At 42.3% G+C, this 11,821-nt stretch overlaps 1 pseudogene across 1 annotated transcript in view; it reads right to left on the reverse strand.

The window, feature by feature from the left end:
• Window positions 1-11,821, reverse strand: part of LOC311223431 (ras-specific guanine nucleotide-releasing factor 1-like) — a 147,272-nt pseudogene that overhangs the window by 106,025 nt on the left and 29,426 nt on the right. Inside the window, exons 2-4 of the transcript in view lie at window positions 9,655-9,761; window positions 7,325-7,472; window positions 1,202-1,294 (exon numbers count right to left, since the gene is read on the reverse strand). The product of the transcript in view is annotated as a ras-specific guanine nucleotide-releasing factor 1-like (transcript). The remainder of the gene's footprint in view (window positions 1-1,201; window positions 1,295-7,324; window positions 7,473-9,654; window positions 9,762-11,821) is intronic.

An 11,821-nucleotide genomic window follows, 5' to 3' on the forward strand; every position in this document is an offset into this window, starting at 1 on the left:
TTTTTAACTATTCATCACAAACTATATAATTTTATTCTATTGTTAATTATATGTATTGTAGAAGCCAAAACCGACATTATTAGAAGTTGTATTATATGGTAATGGTGTATTTATATTACTAGGGGGCACACCACCTCTATTATAAGAGGCTGTTAATCAGAGCCGAGGGCATGCACCTGCCGAGGATTCACTCTCAAACCTGCTTTCACTGTTGGAACCGCTTCTATAACAAACAATTGACAACTGTTCTGTTCAACTTCATCATCATACACCTTTCCTTTGGACAATAAAACCCTGCAAACTACATCGGCTGCAGCTTGGACATTCATCTTTATCAACATCCACAACTGTGATTGCTGAGTATAGGAAATATCTAAGTGGGTACATCGTGCCGCTTGTCGATTCATTGGGGAGCGACAAGCGGCCACTACATGTATAAACGCTGTATCTCTATACAATCCAATACATTTATATAAATTAAATATACATATATAATATATAATATATACTAAATAAATACCATATAATATATATAATTTCTTCTATTTTTTATTTACATCTTACACATCCCAATCAACACACTTCCTCTTCCAGATAACCATTTAAGAAATATTTTGTGTAGGGCGGCTACGTGGCGTAGTGAGCAAGGCGCTCGCCACGAATGCAGAGACGCTGGGCTCGCCTGTTCGAGCCCAGCGCTCCACATTGCTTTCAGTTTAGCTGGTCGTTCATACTAATACACATTGGCCGTATTAGGGGGTGGGAAACTGATGGGTGGGGATCGGGCGTTGTGGACAGCGACTCCTACAGGTCGGTTGGTGCGCCTGCGCAGTAGAATCAGGAAGTGTCGGGGGCAGCGTGAGCCTCCCACGCGTTACTCCTCGCCACTGAGAGATCGAGCTGCGCAGGTGAAAAGATGCGACTGCTGTTACCTCAAGTACCGGAGGGGACTTGTGCTATGTACGACTTAGTCCACATTGCAGCCGGCTTGTGGGAGGCAAGAAACAGCGTTCGTGACAGGGGAGGGTTGAATTGGATGATACGAAATTGGGATGGGAGAAAATATAGAAAAATGGGAGAAAAAAGTGGATAAAAAAAAATATATATATATTTTGTGTATACTATTTCAATGCGCCAAACAACTTCAACCAGCCAACCCCTGTAGGAACAGAAGGATGTGATGGCTGCGAGCGGAGCTCACCTTTTTAATCTTCTTGATCTCAGTGTCATCATCGCTGGGCGGGACCTCAGGACTGGACTGGATCTTCTCGTTGTCCTTCAGCAGTCCAGCGATCTGATGGACACCACAAAGATGCATTCTTAAACATCCCCGAAGTGATAAAAGTGATATACTTTTGCACATGTTACATAATGCAAAACAAACATAAGGGGTGTTGAAAAGTGTCTCTAAATCTTGGAACAGAACAGAGCAATTCAATGTGTCACGTCAGCCTCACTCAGACATCACCTGTGGATTGTTTCTACAGGTTTTAATACTGTATATGTTCTGTCTTTCCTGCTAACAAAGCAGAGACCAATGCCCCTCAATACATCGAAGGAGACTTAAGGATGATTCCAAGGGCCCAACACTGGGGGGGGGGGGGGGGGGGGGGGCAAATTTTTTTTCTTTTTCTTACTATACATCACTCAGGTGTATTTATTGATGCTCTCATTGATACTATGTTTGTTTCTGAAGTGTGTGTGTGTGTGTGTGTGTGTGTGTGTGTGTGTGTGTGTGTGTGTGTGTGTGTGTGTGTGTGTGTGTGTGTGTGTGTGTGTGTGTGTGTGTGTGTGTGCGTGTGTGTGCGTGCGTGCGTGCGTGCGTGTGTGTGTGTGTGTGTGTGAGATATATAGAGAGAGAGGGGGGGGCTTTGGTAGACTATTGCATTGGTCCATTCATTGAAGATGAACGCAATGCGACATCCTTTACTAGGCTTACCCACCAACAGTGCAGGTGCTGAACTGCTGATCCGAATGTATAGGTAAAAACCATATTATGCGTTTTCATCAATAAATAAATGGGCAAAAATGTTTTTGCTCGCACGCTTACGCACGCTCGCATTCACTGGGGGCCTACAAATACATTCTTTCATGGGGCCCAGAATCTACAGCTACACCCCTGCATCTGATCACAGGGCAGCTGGATTAACCATATCTGAACCAGCTATTTTGGACAAATGTATAATTACTTTAATTACTCAGATATTCAAACTCAATTATGCAATTATTGTGAAATGATTGAAAATAATAATTATTTAATGCCTTCTGTGGAATTTGTATTTCTTATTTGTTACATATCTGTTTTAATGATTAATTATATACATTTGAAAGAATGCAGGTCAACATGCAATATATCCCATTGATTGGTATACAATGGGACAGACCTTTGTTTGATATAGCTATAAACCTGCATTCCTTCGAATATATCATTAATCAATTAAACTTATATTGAAATACACTATATAGCCTATACACCAACACTGAAATGACAGTGGATAAATAAATAAATAAGAACTAAAGCGAATCGTGTGAAAATAGACTGCATTAATATTCCATAAGTCTTGTGTGCACCAGTATAGCCTACGTGTCTAATGAATGAACAGTATATAGGCTTATATTATTCGAATTACTTGTTTCATTAGGATTTAGTAGATACTATATATATGCTCTGCCCTACATACAGTATAAGTATACTGTATGCTCTGCCCTACGTACAGTATAAGTACAGTCTGTATGTAGGGTAGAGCATATATATAGTATCTACTAAATCCTAATGAAACAAGTCATTAATGGAATAATAAGCCTATACTGCGTTCATTCATTATGCGTGTGACGACCCCCACTCTACCTGCAATGGGGAGTCTACTGACTCAAAGAGCATGGTAGAGTGGGTAGGTCGTTACCCCAATTTGAATCACCTGTCCAGTGCAGAGAGCTGCCTGCAGCACCAGTATATATGTTCCCCTGTCTAATCCCTTCTGTCTGCTTTCCCCATCTGCTTTCCCCATCTACCAGGACAGGTTGTATCAGCCACCTAGCGAACCAACTTTGGATCCTTTGACAATTCTGATACAGTACCTACATTTGTTGTTTATTCAATATTTGTTTCTTTAAATAGGTTTAAATAAATTCTTTTTTAACTTGGTATCACGTGTGGACTCCCTATTTGTGACAAACCTCTGGTTCGTCATATATGGGGGCTCGATCCGTTTGTAGGACCTTTTGTGGTAGTTAGACATTGACTTTGTTTGTAATTTGGCCTAGTGTGGTTAGATTGGTATTTGTGCTTGGTGATTTTGCTAGCATTTGGAATTTGACTGGCGTTTGTAGTAAAGTTCCTGTTGGGACAGTTTGTTTGGCCTCTGTCTTAGTATAGAAGGGCTAATTGGAAAGATTAGTTAGGCTGCTTAATTGGACAAGTGTCTGTGACCTGAGGTTTGCAGCTAGTATTTCTAGCCTGTTGGCTAGAATTTGTTTGTAGCCTAATTATTTGTATGCCAGTGTTAGGGAGTAAGCACATGTGATTTGGTCTTTGTTCTTGGTGTTTGATTGTTTGGGATTTGGGGAAGGTAGCAGTTTGTTTTTGTGCAGATTTCTTGTGGTAAAGAGATTTGTTATTTTGTTTTTGTTGTTTCTCATGTTGGGGCTTTGGAGGGTTGATACCTTAATAATACAGTCTGTGTGTTTTGGGAACCATAAATCCCCAGGTAGGCAAAGATGGCAGGTTCCCAATAGGGGGACTTGTCTTGGTATTTTCTTTTTTAGGCGGCTACAAACGTGGGTAGAGACACTGGTGTTGGCGCTTGTGTCCTCTCGGGAGCACGTCTCTGGCTCAGAGGAGTGGCTGTATAACAGGTACTTCTTCTGCCCAGAGAGTTCCAGTGCATAGGTACCCCCTGCATGTAGTGGCACGAAGATTGAGGTTTTGAGGTAGTTAGTTAGTTAGGCCCTGTAGTTAGTCAGGGTGGGGAGGTTCATTGGATCAGACTGTCTTATTCTTGGTATTCACGCTTCATAGCATAGGTTTTGTTTGTTTTGTAGGCCAACTGTGTCGTATGACACTTTGTTTGTGAGTGTGGCACACTTTGTTTAGGCACTATGGCACTCGGTTTTGAGCAACAGAGAGATCTTCTGAGACGAGAGTACAGACAGTTGGCTTTAGAGGAGGCAAAGCACAGACAACAGTTGGCTTTAGAAGAGGCAAAGCACAGACAAGAGTTCGTTTTGGAGGAGATTAAGCAAAAGGCTGAGCTTGCCAAATTAGATCTGCAGCTAGACTTTTTTTGTCTCCTCATCCAACGTTGTCTGTGTTCCCTGTTCCTGTACGTAACATTTCTCTCATTTCAGGTTTGGGAAGTGGTGATGTGCGGAGAGGTGTGCGCGCTGAGTTGCCTGTTGATGGTGTGGACATCAAACTGGGTAACAATCTTTCCGGGGTGCGGGTGTGGGCCGAGGGGCCTCTCCCAAGTGTGGTCACCCAAGACTCTCCTAGTCCAGACTCACAAGACTCTCCTAGTCCTATGTTTGACGACATATCAGATGTTGTCATTGAGCATCCAGCCTGTGCAGTGACACAGGCAATGACGGCAACGTGTGATGCGCAGGGGGCTACCCAGGGCATGGATGTTGAGACTGTTCATGTTAGTTTGGTTCTGCCTGCGAAATGTCGGTCCATGTCACAGTCTGATTTGGCTACAGGGGTGGAAATTGATCCGGCTTTGGAAACGCTGTTAGATACAGCCATGCCGTTTGGAAGAATTGATGAGACAATTGTTATTTCCAAAGGCGAGCAGGCGGTAACGTTTCATGTGGACCTCCTACAGCCCACCAACTTTTGCCCATCTAAAGGGAGGGGAATAATAGGGAATACAATAATGTTTATCTCTGTTCCACTTATCCAGTACCCGTTCCTGAGAAGGGACTGCCATGGCTCCTACTGGCTTCCAGAGAGGTCGCCCAGGAGATCACAGGGTTTAGCCCTAATGACCTGAGGTTTGGTCAGAAAGTTGGTGGTCCTATGACTATTCAGAGTGAGATGGTTGGGAAGAAGAAAATGAAAACTGGAAGAAAGAGAAAGGAAAAGAGAAAAAAAATAAGAGAAAATCTCTTTATGGTCATTGTGCTGAGATAAATGAGGTGGTTGTGCCCACAACTTTTCAGCACCTAATGACATGCGTCTGGGCATGGTTGACCATTTAAGTTTAAATGGTAGATTTAAATTATAGGGTTGACTCCATTGGTTTTGAAGTACATCATCTTTTAACATTCTCTGTTCTTCTCGTCTCGTTTGTTCCCCAATTCTGTCTCTTGTTCTCTTAATTTGCTTCTTAGGATCCTATGTTGCAGAGAGCGGAGGCAGGAGGGTGAGGGGAAGGGGTGACCGGTCAGCAGGGGTGTTGGAGATGATTAGTGTCTGAAATTGTTATACACTTTGTTTGTTGCTTTGTTTGTGACATATGGGGGCTTTCTCCACTCCTAAGCTCAGGTTGTAGCAACACTCAACTTTTGCTCCACATATTAATATTTATGTTTGACAATTGGGGACTTGTTTGTTTGATATTGATGTTGTTTATTTGTATATACCAGGGATATCTGGGAAGGTTATAAAATTTTTTATTTGAATTTAGAGGGAGAAAATAAAGAGTACTCATGTGGTTACATTGTAGAGTTTGCTGTGCTTTATTTAGCTCTTTCATATCCCTGTTTGACAAATGTTTTTGAGACATTTGTATTTTTTAAATTAGTGTGTTCTGTTGTCTAATGTGTAACCCTTGTTTTGTCTGTTCCCCAATCCCTACTATCTCCTGCTCTCTTAAATTGCTTCCTAGGGCCCTATGTTGCAGAGAGCGGAGGCAGGATGGTGAGGGGAATGGATAAAAGGGTTAAACGGGTTGTGTTTTGTGTTTAGGGTTAGACCAACTGTTGAATAAAGTAATATTAGTTACATTTGGGTTAGCTTGTTTGTAAAATAAAAGGTAACTTGTTAATAGGGTAGAACCCTTTTCTTTAGGGGGAGGGTGTGACGACCCCCACTCTACCTGCAATGGGGAGTCTACTTACTCAAAGAGCATGGTAGAGTGGGTAGGTCGTTACCCCAATTTGAATCACCTGTCCAGTGCAGAGAGCTGCCTGCAGCACCAGTATATATGTTCCCCTGTCTAATCCCTTCTGTCTGCTTTCCCCAGCTGCTTTCCCCATCTACCAGGACGCCTGTTATTTTTCTACAACGGAGTTCGGCGATTTGCCAATCTGATTGGCCCGAGCTGTACTATATATGATGACAATACAATTAATCTAATCTAATTTCGATGGGTCGCAAAACGCTTCCGCATCCATTTTCCCACAGCTGCATCATTAGTTGCCTTATAAGGAGCTCTGGAGGCGTTGTTTTGTATGCAAATGACCTGAACAGGGTAATTTAAGTTAAGCACAATAGAATAATATAATTATGAAATAAAATATAGGCCAGGGCTGTACAACTGTAAACAAGAGGTAGAATAAAATTATATGGGATATAAACTAAATAAAATATAGCACAATAGAATATAGTACAATTATAAGTTAAAATAGGAATAGGCCAGGGCTGTACAACTAATATACACTAATTAGAATGATGTGTATGATATCTGCATATCTATGGCTCATAGACACTAGGGGTGGAACGGTTCACAAAATCGACGGTTTGGTTCGTATCATGGTTTTAGGTTTACGGTTTTCGGTTGGGTATACGTTGTTTTTTTACATTTTTTAACACTCCAAAAATACCATACATCAACATAAGATATATAGCTTAAAAATAATCCAACTTTTCAGTTTTTCTCAAGGACGTAGTCATGCAAAAACTGAAAGAATGAGGCCATTTGACATCAGGCACATTATTTTGACAGTGACGGTTAGAGCTAGGATGGGTAGAATAGATACTACTGTATGTATTGCGAACCAAATGTAACAGGATACTTCTGTATATACTATGTATTGTGAACCACACATAACAGGATACTTCTGTGTATATGTATGTATTGTGAACCACACTGTAGGCACTGCGTGTGTAACAGAGTGAAAAAGTAATTTTCTACTTTCCAGCTTTTCTTTGTATCTTTTTAGTATCAAACTGTGTTCCAGGTTCTCAGTTGTGAATATCCTAGAATGTTCTTTTACTTTTCTGAGGTTAAAATGTCCATAAAAAATACACACACACACGCACACCCACACCCACACCCACACGCACATGCACACGCACACACACACACACACACACACACACACACACACACACACACACACACACACACACACAGGACGGGAATACAACAAGACAAGTTACCTCAGACTTTAGCCGCTCTATCTCAATCTCTCCATCCTCGATCTGTTGTCGAAGTTGCTTAGCGACTGTTTTCTCAGTCTCCACTATCTGGAGTAGATGAAGATACTTTTGCATGAGGGTCTCATGCTCTGTAGCCAGGTTCCTGTAACTACAGACACACACACACACGCACACACACACACACACACACACACATTTGAAATGTTTATTTATGTCCACATGAACAGAAGTACAAGGACACCTCATACAAAGGACATAAACACTGCCAGTGCAGTCAGAAAGTATGAAAGACGGCAGAACGCTGTTACATACAGTATAGCTGAACTACTTGCCGGACACATCGGACATGAATCATGGGTAAAGGAAACAACGCCTCCTCCAAATTGAGCGGCTTCCTATAATAGCTGATACTGAGCAGTACCTTGCTAACAGCTTGGCCTTCCTTTTGGGGAGACCGGCTATTTGTAGGCCCCTCACAACCAACTTGTGCACATGCCCTAGGCTTCCAAAGATAAAAACTAGAAGTTTACATCTGTAGTCTAGCTGTGAGATGGTTGCTGTGGCTGTTGGTATTTCAACACTTTGGTTAGAAAGGCTTCTTCTAAGCTGTAATCAAAAGTACAGGCAACCTCAAGAATGGACACCTCCCTAAGGTGTTCATTTACAACAAAGACATCAGGGGTGTTAGCTGTGATATTAGAGAACACAGAATCATCATTGCACAGGTTAAACATGCTTGGCTTCACGGTAGAATGCTTAAACAGCGTGATGGAGGACCTAAAAATAGAAGAGATATCTTTCGCTATCAAATCTACTATTCTGTCATGCCTACTTATGTAGAGGCCCCTGTGTACATGGCAACCATTTAAGATGTGGGACATGGTTTCAGCTATTTGGTCATTGCCATGATGAATACAGTGAGGAGCATGATTGCCTGGAAACCAGATGGAGAGATTCAATTTAGATGGTAAGACCTGTAATCTCGCTTTCAAAGTAAAGATAACAATCTATGGCAACTTTTTTTTAACACAGAGTGAGAGACAGAATGTTCCGCAGCAGGGAGACACGCAGTCTTCCCCTGCAGTCTCTACTCAGTCCATTGTTCCCGCTGTCTATAGCAGCCATGGCTCATGATAGGGTTATCAAAGCCAAGGCAGTCTTCATGTTATATACCATGTGTTTGGCCAGATAGGTGTTTGGCCAGATAGGTCTTCTATATAGATAGGTCTTCTATTAGCGCAGACACACGTTGTATGAAACACTTGGCAGTAGTGTAGTTGAAGCTATTAGCTCACTTCCTGGGTGCCATGGTTGGAGTTCTGGCTGGTTTCCGGAATGAATCCACACCACAACATGCAGGCAAAAGCATTATCCATTTCCAACACAAAACCATGGTCCTCCAGCTTTTCCAATTATGCTATCACTTGGCACTTTTTTTTTTCTTGAAAAAAAAAAAAGCCATTGTATTACTATGTAGGCCTACTGGAGACTATTCACCATGGACCATGGTTTTGTGTTGGAAATGGGTAACCCTTTGCCTGCATGCTGTGGTGTGGATTAAAACCGTTTTGGTTTTGTGACCTTGTTTGTTTCCCATCTAGCAGGGAATCTGCTCAGGCAACGTTTTTAATGCGTTTTTGATCCATTTATCTACTTTTGCGTGTCGCGACAGAAACGCTCTAATGTTATTCTATGCTGCGATCTCCACCGGCCGCGTACGCTGCGTGAGAGACAGGCGTAATGCGCAAGTAACTTCCCGCTGCTCTGTTCTTTTTACACTTTCTACACACTCTATTTTCTCCTGTGCATCAGTGAAGCATGGAAATACATAGACTGCTACAGTATGTAAATACATGTTCACAACAAAGACATCCATGCAGAGTTAAGTGCTAGATGAGTAGGCATGAAGAGCAACGCATTATGTGCATTTCCTCAACATCCGGCTATACATTTCCTATTAATTCATTCTCATATGACTGCTATGTAAATAAATTACATGTGCACACTTTGAGGTACCGTGGAACAGATGATAGGGCCGGTGTTTTCCTCTGCTCCTTGTTACTGCCTTTTTAAACTACTACAGTAGCTGACGAATAGCCGCGCCATTCTATCCAAAAATTACTGGGAAATGATTAAAGGATTAAGAAATTTTTACATGGAATTTCGTCGCGGGACAGAATTCATCTAGCTCATCTAGGTGCATTTTCAAAGATTTGGATTTATCAAAAGAAATGCAATGAGTAATGAGTTGGCTAGTGGCTAGTGTTGGTGACCTCATTGAGATGTCAGGGGTCGGAAAGAGGAGAGGGGATGGTGGTGGCGTGAAGTACCTGGCCTGTGTGATAGCGATCACCCACTCGTCGCAGTCCTTGACGTCCTCCGTACGGAGCTCCAGAGCCTTCTGGTTGTCATGGTTGAATGTGACGGTGAAGTAGTACTGGGGAAATAATCACACACACACACACACACACACACACACACACACACACACACACACACACACACACACACACACACACACACACACACACACACACACACACACACACACACACACACACACACACACACACACACACACACACACACACACACACACACACACACACACACACACACACACACACACACACACACACACACACACACACACACGTGTCTATTCATTCTGTTTAAACCAATGGGGGTTTTCTTCACAGTTGCAGATAAAGATTAGGCTACAATAATATTATAGTATTATACTATTATAGTATATGACTCGTCATACATTTAAATAAAACATTTATCATAAATGAATTCAGGCAGCCTGTCTGCATCCACTTGGCACTCGGCGCTCCATCAAGAGTGACGTCACCATCACTTTCGTACCAACCGTGCCCTTATTGGATTATTTAGGTTGAGTTATATTCATTATTGATTTAATAAAATAAAAATACTCATTTTATCAGATGAATCACTTTATTCAAATTGAGGATTTAGTTTGAGGATAAAGGAAAAAAATAAAGATGATTATGTCATAAAATATGACGACAGACATTCAAAGCTTCATTCGAAAACTTCAATAGAAGCTTTTTTTACCCTATAATACCAATGTATTACCAAGGTAGTATACTACTGCTGGGGCTGACATGAGACTAGTGGTCTAGTAGTGTACTATTCCTGGAGCTGAAATGAGACAAGCCCCTGCTCATGCTAGCGCTGGTTAGTTAGCCACAATGTCTGCATGAAGTCAATGGGGTCAAGCTCCTGCTCATGCTAGCGCTGGTTAGTTAGCCACAATGTCTGCATGAAGTCAATGGGGTCAAGCTCCTGCTCATGCTAGCGCTGGTTAGTTAGCCACAATGTCTGCATGAAGTCAATGGGGTCAAGCTCCTGCTCATGCTAGCGCTGGTTAGTTAGCCACAATGTCTGCATGAAGTCAATGGGGTCAAGCTCATGCTCATGCTAGCGCTGGTTAGTTAGCCACAATGTCTGCATGAAGTCAATGGGGTCAAGCTCCTGCTCATGCTAGCGCTGGTTAGTTAGCCACAATGTCTGCATGAAGTCAATGGGGGGTCAAGCTCCTGCTCATGCTAGCGCTGGTTAGTTAGCCACAATGTCTGCATGAAGTCAATGGGGTCAAGCTCCTGCTCATGCTAGCGCTGGTTAGTTAGCCACAGTGTTTGCATAAAGGCAATGGGGTCAAGCTCCTGTCTGTACTGTAGGCTGACTGAAGACAACTGAAATGTACTTTGTGTGCACTCACTGTGGAATAGATTTAAGTTGTCTTCCGTCAGCTTGACCCCATTCATTTTGCATTGGTTTGTGGCTAACTAGCCAAAGATAGTATGAAGAACAGCATGGATTGTGCTGAGAAAGGACTCTACTGATCAAAAACATAATTGGTTAGTAACATATAGGACTAAGGCATAAAAAAAATCTGAAACATCGCTTTAACCCTTTCACTGCCACACGACAGAAGGTTAACCCTTTACTATCACACAACCGACGGCGATGCTCCATCATTAGCATCATTATCTCCGCGGTTACTAACCTTCTGTATTGTCACAGTGAAAGGGTTAACCGGCTGTCGTGTGGCAGTGAAAGGGTTAACCTTACCCAAGCCATGTATGCATCATGTCTACCATAACGGTTCACCTGCCCAGCGGTCTGTCGCACATTAAACCAGAAGCTGGGGTCACAGGACATGACCTCTGACCTCATCATGGTATCACCTATAAACAACAGGCTTGGGAACCCATGGTTTGTTTCAATAGAAATAGAAAAATAAAAAAAAGTTTGTGTGTGTGTCTGTGTGTGTGTGTGTGTGTGTGTGTGTGTGTGTGTGTGTGTGTGTGTGTGTGTGTGTGTGTGTGTGTGTGTGTGTGTGTGTGTGTGTGTGTGTGTGTGTGTGTGTGTGTGAATGCATGTGCCTGTACATATGCTCATGCAAGCTTGTTTGAAAATAAATGAACACGTGTGTGTGTGTGTGTGTGTGTGTGTGTGTGTGTGTGTGTG

This window comes from Notolepis coatsorum (genome assembly GCF_963971535.1).
Source record: "Notolepis coatsorum genome assembly, chromosome: 2".
Classification (NCBI taxonomy): domain Eukaryota; kingdom Metazoa; phylum Chordata; class Actinopteri; order Aulopiformes; family Paralepididae; genus Notolepis; species Notolepis coatsorum.